The sequence below is a fragment of the Capra hircus genome, chromosome 2 (assembly GCF_001704415.2).
Source record: "Capra hircus breed San Clemente chromosome 2, ASM170441v1, whole genome shotgun sequence".
NCBI classification, from domain to species: domain Eukaryota; kingdom Metazoa; phylum Chordata; class Mammalia; order Artiodactyla; family Bovidae; genus Capra; species Capra hircus.
In genome coordinates this window covers 131,210,247-131,217,568 of record NC_030809.1, presented here as the reverse complement: position 1 = coordinate 131,217,568, position 7,322 = coordinate 131,210,247, and positions in this window count along the sequence as shown.

Sequence of the window (7,322 nt, the reverse complement as noted above, 5' to 3'; positions counted from 1 at the left end):
CGGCACTCACCTGGCGGGGGTTGTAGCCCCCAGTCTGGGGTTAGGGAGGAGAATGTGGGACCCCTGCCATGCTCTGTTTGCAGTTTGCTCTGTTGGCGGCCTTTGCACCCTTACTGGAAAAGATACAGTGCAAGGGGAAGCCCTTGCCCCCGAGTCACCACTCCCGTCCACAGAGCTGGGGCCTGGCCTTCCAGCTGACTCTGGAGACAGGACCTGCTGATGTGGGCGTCTGTGCTTGGCTTTCTCATTCTTTCACACCAGAGGCGGTGCTGGTCTAGAATGGACCCTGAACCCTCCCTTGAGTGGAATGGGATTGGGGTGGGGAGCAGATCCTGACAGACGCTTAGAGCCCCATCCATGGCCATGTCTTCAAGTTCTGCAGACCTTTTATTTTAAGTGCTAATTTAATGGTCCTGGGATCTGTATTCTCGCCCGGGAAACCCCATGGACAGAGGAGCCTGGCAGGCTACAGTCCACAGGGTTGCAATGGTCGGGACATGACTTAGTGACTAAGCAAAACTGTCTGAAGTGGAAGCTTGCTCCGTGGCTTCATACAGGGGTAACTCATGAAAGCGCTCCGCGGTGCTTGCTGGATGAAGGGCTCCGTATCTGTCTTCGTATGCCAGGCTTGCTTTTGTGCTGCTGAAAATATCTGCATGCTTCCTAGTGTTTGCCTCTCCGTCATTAAGAATGGTGTATTAAAAATTCCCACTCTAATTGTGGAGTCATCAGTTTTTGCATAATGCAACTTCCGTTCATGTTTATTAGGTGCATCTGAGTATTGCTTTCTCTTTCTGGTGAACTGGTCCATTTATCATCATGTAGTAACTCTCTTGATCCCTCCAGGTACTTTCGCCTTAAGAGTATATTTTTATCTGACAGTGATTTAGATATTCCAACTTTATTTTATTTGCCTGGCACTTCTATGCATACTAGTTCCCTTCCCTGCCCACCCCCCCCACCCCAGTCTTTTACTTTTAATCAGATTGTCTTCTTTTTGTTTTAGATGTGTCTCTTGTAAACAGAAGGTAGCTGGATTTTTTTAAAAAAAATCCCGCTTGGTGATCTCTGTCATTTGACTCTTTTTTTAAGAAAAAAAAATTATTTAATCGAGGTATACTTGATTTACAATGTTAAATCACAACAAAGTGACTCGGTTATACATATCTATATATGCATTGTTCTTCATATTCTTTTCCATTATGGGTTATTACAGGGGATTGACTATAGTTCCCTGTATTATACAATAGGACCTTGTTGTTTATCCATTCTATGTGTCAGAGTTTGCATCTGCTAACCCAAACTCTTACTCCATCCCTCCCCCACCGCCTTGTCATTTAAATCTTCTTTTTTGGAAGGAAAAAAAATGTAATCCTGCCTCTCTTAGTGACAAAAATTTCAGAGAAGACAAAAATACCAACAGACCTCTAGATGAAGATATCGTCAGAGTTATGATTAGATCATTACATTCCCTTGAACATGAAAGTGTTAGCTGCTCAATCGTGTCTTACTCTTTTCGACTCCGTGGACTGCAGTCTGCCAGGCTCCTCTATCCATGGGATTTCTCGGGCAAGAATACTGGAGTGGGTAGCCACTCCCTTCTCCAGAGGATCTTCCCGACTCTGATGCCTATTGGTGACAGCAGCTCCCTGCAAGAGTGAAGATGTGGTCGGTGGGCAGTTTGCAAAGCCTCTCAGGGTCAGCTGTGCCCACCCCTGCTTTGAGAGGGTCTTTGCTGACCAGTGCTGGCTGCTTACATAACCTTCTAGAAAAGGGACCCCCAGAATGACTTTCCTGGCCCTCTCAAGCCCAACCAGCCTGCCAGCCCAGCAGTGCAGACCAGATGGTACCAAGGCTGAGGACTGTAGGGGAGACAGCACAGGAGGGTCGCCTTCATGCCCTGTGTGGGCTGCCCAGTGCCCAGGCCCTCTCCTTGGGGAGGGAGCCAGGCCAAGTCCCTGTCCCCACTCCTAGCCCTCCTGTTCATCTCTGGTGGTCCGGGCAGGGTCTGCCTTTGTGGAGCACCCCTGAGGGCCGTGGAGCTTTGCTCTTGATTAAGATGGGAAGCTCTTGGAAGACCCTGACCTAAGCATGGCATGATCGGATTTTGGCTTTGCAGAGTCCCTGGATCTGCTGGTGGAGATGGCAGGGGAGACAGCCAGAGCAGGAATCCTCTCCGGTAGCTGAAGGGTGTGTGGAGTGGAAGTCAGACCCTTCCTGTGCGGGTGCTGGAGAAAATCAGGGCACCAGCTGCCCTGTCTGTTGCCCTGTAGACTTGCCCTAGGGTTCCTGGTCTTCAGGGCTTTCCTGATAGCCCAGCTGGTAAAGAATTCACCTGCAATGCAGGAGACCTGGGTTTGATCCCTGAGTTGGGGAGACCCCCTGGAGGAGGGCATGACAACCCTCTCCAGTACTCTTGCCTGGAGAATCCCCATGGACAGAGGAGCCTGGTGGACTACAGTCCATGGGGTGGCAAAGAGTCAGGCACGACTGAGCGGCTAAGCCCAGCACAGCACTCCTGCATGGGACATAAAGCAACAGCCTACACAAAGTGTAATGCTCTAAGAGGACTCACTACCCAGGCTAACTATTAATGTATTAGCCAAGAGGCATGCTCCACTGAATTCCTCAAAAATGCATTCCTTTAGGACAGCCAAGAGATGAAAACACGTCAATGGTTATCATCAAAACAGAAACATGAACACATCCATATACAGCCCTCCCTTCATACTTCCTTCTCTCCCTCCGTTGCCAACGTAAATGAACAAGTCCTGACGTACACTTCTCAGAGATTGTATAACCAACCCCATGTCCAAGATGCTTTTTTAAAAATCAATTATAACAAAGATATTTAAAAATTGGTTAATTCAATAGCTCTATTTTTTAATCATTCTTTGTCACTTCAGGACATTTAAAAAGCCTAGATGTTGCAAAATAATGATGTTTATCTGCAGTAAACATAGGTACTTTACAAAAAATGCACATACAAGCGTATGGTTATGACCTAAAACTATCTTCTAGATAATGGAGATATTAGCCAAAAGCCCTTCTGCTCACCCTTCTTCTTACCCTCCTCCAGCATTTTGGTGAAAACATACCAGACTACATCTAGCTCCAAGAGGTGGGTTAACATAGGCACTCCCAGCAGGCACAGCCCTTCCTAAGAGCCAACAAAAGGGCATTTACTAAGTGGTCGTTTTACTACCTCTCCTTTTATATACTGTGGGCATTATGACTTGCTTATTCTTTACGGCACAGCAATATTAACTAAAATGCCCAAACAGAACAAAGGCTCGACAGTCTGAACGTGTCTGAAGGTTGATGGGCATTGAGCCCTTCTCTCTGCACGCCCTTCCCTGTCCCTTCCCTCCATCCCCAGCACCCAGGGAAGAGTCAGCTTACTCCCCAAGACTCATTTAACAATTCCACTCCCCAAATACAGCCATTCCTATACATTAACAGAATAAAGTACTTAAAAGGCTACTTTAACTCTCTACTTTCAAAATAGGTTGGGTACTTCTACACATCTAGAAAGGATGGATGTTTCAAATAAGGACAGTCATGTCTGACTCTTTGAGACCCCATGGACTGCAGCCCACCAGGCTCCTCTGTCCATGGAGATGCTCCAGGCAAGAATATTGGGGTGGGTTGCCATTTCCTCCTCCAGGGAATTTTCCCAACCCAGGGATCAGACCCTTGTTTCCTGGGTCTCCTGCATGGCAGGCGGGTTCTTTACACACTGAGCCACTTGGGAGATGTTTCAAATAAGGACTTAAGTCTGTCCACTACACACACAGTAGCATTGAATAAACTGCTTACGTGTGACAATGATTCTCTCCAAAAGTGTTTTCTATGAAGAAACATTCTAGTCTAGAACATTTCATTGCTCCAGTTCCTCCTTTTTGCCATCCATCTAACAGTGGGCAGTGACTATAGACACATGTATGACTTACCTGTGGCTGACAATTTCACTTCCAAACGTCCTTTTCAGAAGATGGCCTTTCAGTGAATTTTAACAGAAAGTGTAAACAATGTGTTAATTTACTAACCCTACTTTTGTCAGACACTGGCAACCTCTTTGTTATCTAGAGAGTAAAGACTAGATATTATAAAACTGGGACCCATTTGTCCAGTATATACATAATATATACAGTAAAGTTAAACTAAATGCATTTAATAGATGGAGCAATGGTAAGCTGAAATGTTCCAGTACACTCTAACAAAGCATCATTTGAAATTTTCCCTCCCACCTCCTTCAACCCAATGAAAAAGCACAATGTACTGTTCAGAGAGGAGGTTTAATAATTTCATTTCCAAAGACAGTGTGTGTATGCATGCTAAGAGGCTTCAATCTTGGCCGACTCTTTGAGACCCTACGGATGGCTTCTCTGTCCTTTGGATTCTCCAGGCAAGAGTACTGCAGTGGGTTGCCATGCCCTCCTCCAGGGAATCTTCCCAAGCCAGGGATCGAACCCATTAGCAAAGTCTAAAATTGAAAGGAGAATCCAAGTTCTTGTTTGCAGAGCTGAAGAATGAACTTCACAAACACCCAAACACTCTTGGTAGCAAGCAAACAATTTATTTCAGAGAGAGAGAAGTAAAAAACTCAGCATAGACCCTACGAGAGGGTGAAGTGCCTGAAAAGGCAGGACTTACAGCAGTTTATATTCTTACTAGTATTGATTTGTACACTTTTGGTTGGCTTTTACTTTTAACATATATCATTTCTAACCAATCAGGTTAAAGGTCACAATGTTTAACTTGACATCTTTATGGCTTCTTTAGATCCTCAGATTCTTAGTTTTCTTAGACATTAAGTCATCACCCCTTGACCTTTTCTCATGACCTCTGGCCACTTTACAAAGGACCAGATGTATGAGCTAAAAACTAATGATCACCAATTGTTTTTCCCTCAGGCGTATGGAACAGAAGTTAATTACTACTCTTTCCTGCATCTGAGTGCTGATAATTTATCAGACCAAGGACACACTCCTCTGACAGCTAGGAATTTGGGACAAAGGGTATAGCTTTAGCTTAATGGAGCGGGATGTTTATTGAAACAGGCTGAGGTCTCAGAGTTCCCACACTCATTGCTTAACAATTTCTGCCTCAAAATGATTCTGTATCTGCCTTCTTTAAAGGAGAAGACCTCACAGGGTTTAACCCTGGCCACCTTCTTCTGTCACATGTGTTTTGTCAGTCAGTATTTTGGTTTCACCTTTTCTATCCTCTGTATTATTCATTATTGTGATTATGGTTTTATATAGTACAGATGGGGAACAGTGGAAACAGTGTCAGGCTTTATTTTGAGGGGCTCCAAAATCACTGCAGATGGTGATTGCAGCCATGAAATGAAAAGACGCTTACTCCTTGAAAGAAAAGTTTTGACCAACCTAGACAGCATATTCAAAACCAGAGATATTACTTTGCCAACAAAGATCCATCTAGTGAAGGCTATGGTTTTTCCTGTGGTCATGTATGGATGTGAGAGCTGGACTGTGAAGAAAGCTGAGCACTGAAGAATTGATGGTTTTGAACTGTGGTGTTGGAGAAGACTCTTGAGAGTCCCTTGGACTGCAAGGAGATCCCACCAGTCCATCTTAAAGGAGATCAGCCCTGGGATTTCTTTGGAAGGAATGATATTAAAGCTGAAACTCTAGTACTTTGGTCACCTCATGTGAAGAGTTGACTCACTGGAAAAGACCCTGATGCTGGAAGGGATTGGAGGCAGGAGGTAAAGGGGATGACAGAGGATGAGATGGCTGGATGGTATCACCGACTTGATGGATGTCAGTTTGAGTGAACTCCAGGAGGTGGTGATGGACAGGGAGGCCTGGCCTGCTGTGATTCATGGGGTGGCAAAGAGTCAGACATGACTGAGTGACTGAACTGAACTGATAGTATATATTCATTTATTTCCTGCACCTCAGATCTTTCTTCTGGTTTTAATTTCTTTCTTCCTGAAGAACATCACTTAGAAGGTCTAGCAATAAAAATCTATTAGTGGCAAACTCAGTTTTTGCCTGGAAATGTCTTTATTTCATGCTCATTTTTGGTCATATTTTCAAATTTTATGTAAATAGTGCACACTGTATAATTACTCTACAGCCTGATTTTCCCCCTCAACAGTCATTTAGAGTGTTATTCATGCTGCTACATGTAACTGTTTCTTTCATTTTAACTTTTATAGTATCTCATTATATTAATACAGCGCAATTTATCAACCCATTCACTTGGAAGAAGACTTTCAACAGAATTCATTTTATAAATTTATTTTACAATTTATATAATTATAATAAAAAATTGGTTCAAAATCAGGAAAGGAGTACACTAAAGCTGTATATTGTCACCCTGCTTATTTAACTTATATGCAGAGGACATCATGTGAAATGCCGAGCTGCATGAAGCACAAGCTGGAATCAAGGTTGCCGGGAGAAATATCAGTAACCTCAGATATGCAGATGACACCACCCTAAAATGGCAGAAAGCAAGAGGAACTAAAGAACCTCTTGATGAAGGTGAAAGAGGAGAGTGAAAAACCTGGCTTAAGACTCAACGTTAAAAAAAAATGAAGAACATAGCATCCGGTCCCATCACTTCATGGCAAACAAACGGGGAAAAAATGGGAAGAGTGGCAGATTTTATTTTCTTGGGCTCCAAAATCACTGTGGAGGGTGACTGCTGCCAAATCCAGCACAGCGGGTGAAAAGGACCTGAAATGGGGGCGAGTGCATAATGAAAAGACAGACGCATATGACTCGGCATCGGGAGTCACAGGCCTCCTCCTCTCCATGGCAGGAAGACAGAATGGCTCCTTTCGGCCTGCACTTTTACTGGCAGAAGTCCCATGAGACCATTAAGGAATAGCTATACTGGGAAGTTTGATCAGCACGTCATAAAGAGGGAGTAAAGGTAAGGCTCTGTTGTTGATCAGGAACATCTTGCTTTGTTTCCATGGGAACGGACACAGGGGCCGGCAGGAGCAGAGAGCACGCCCTGCCCTGAAAATGTCTTCTGGCGTGCTTACCAGCACAATCAGGGGGGCACACTTTGCCTCATCCTCCAGTCATGGGGCAGGTTCTGGGCTCTGCTCCGCCTGCTGCAACAGACTGCAGCCATGAAATTAGATGTTTGCTCCCTGGAAGAAAAGCTATGACAAAGGTAGAAAACATATTAAAAAGCAAATAAGTTACTTTGCTGACAAAGGTCTGTCTAGTCAAAGCTATGGTTTTTCCAGTAGTCATGTATGGATGTGTGAGTTGGACCATAAAGAAGGCTGAGTGCTGAAGAATTGGTGCTTTCAAACTGTGGTGTTGGAGAAG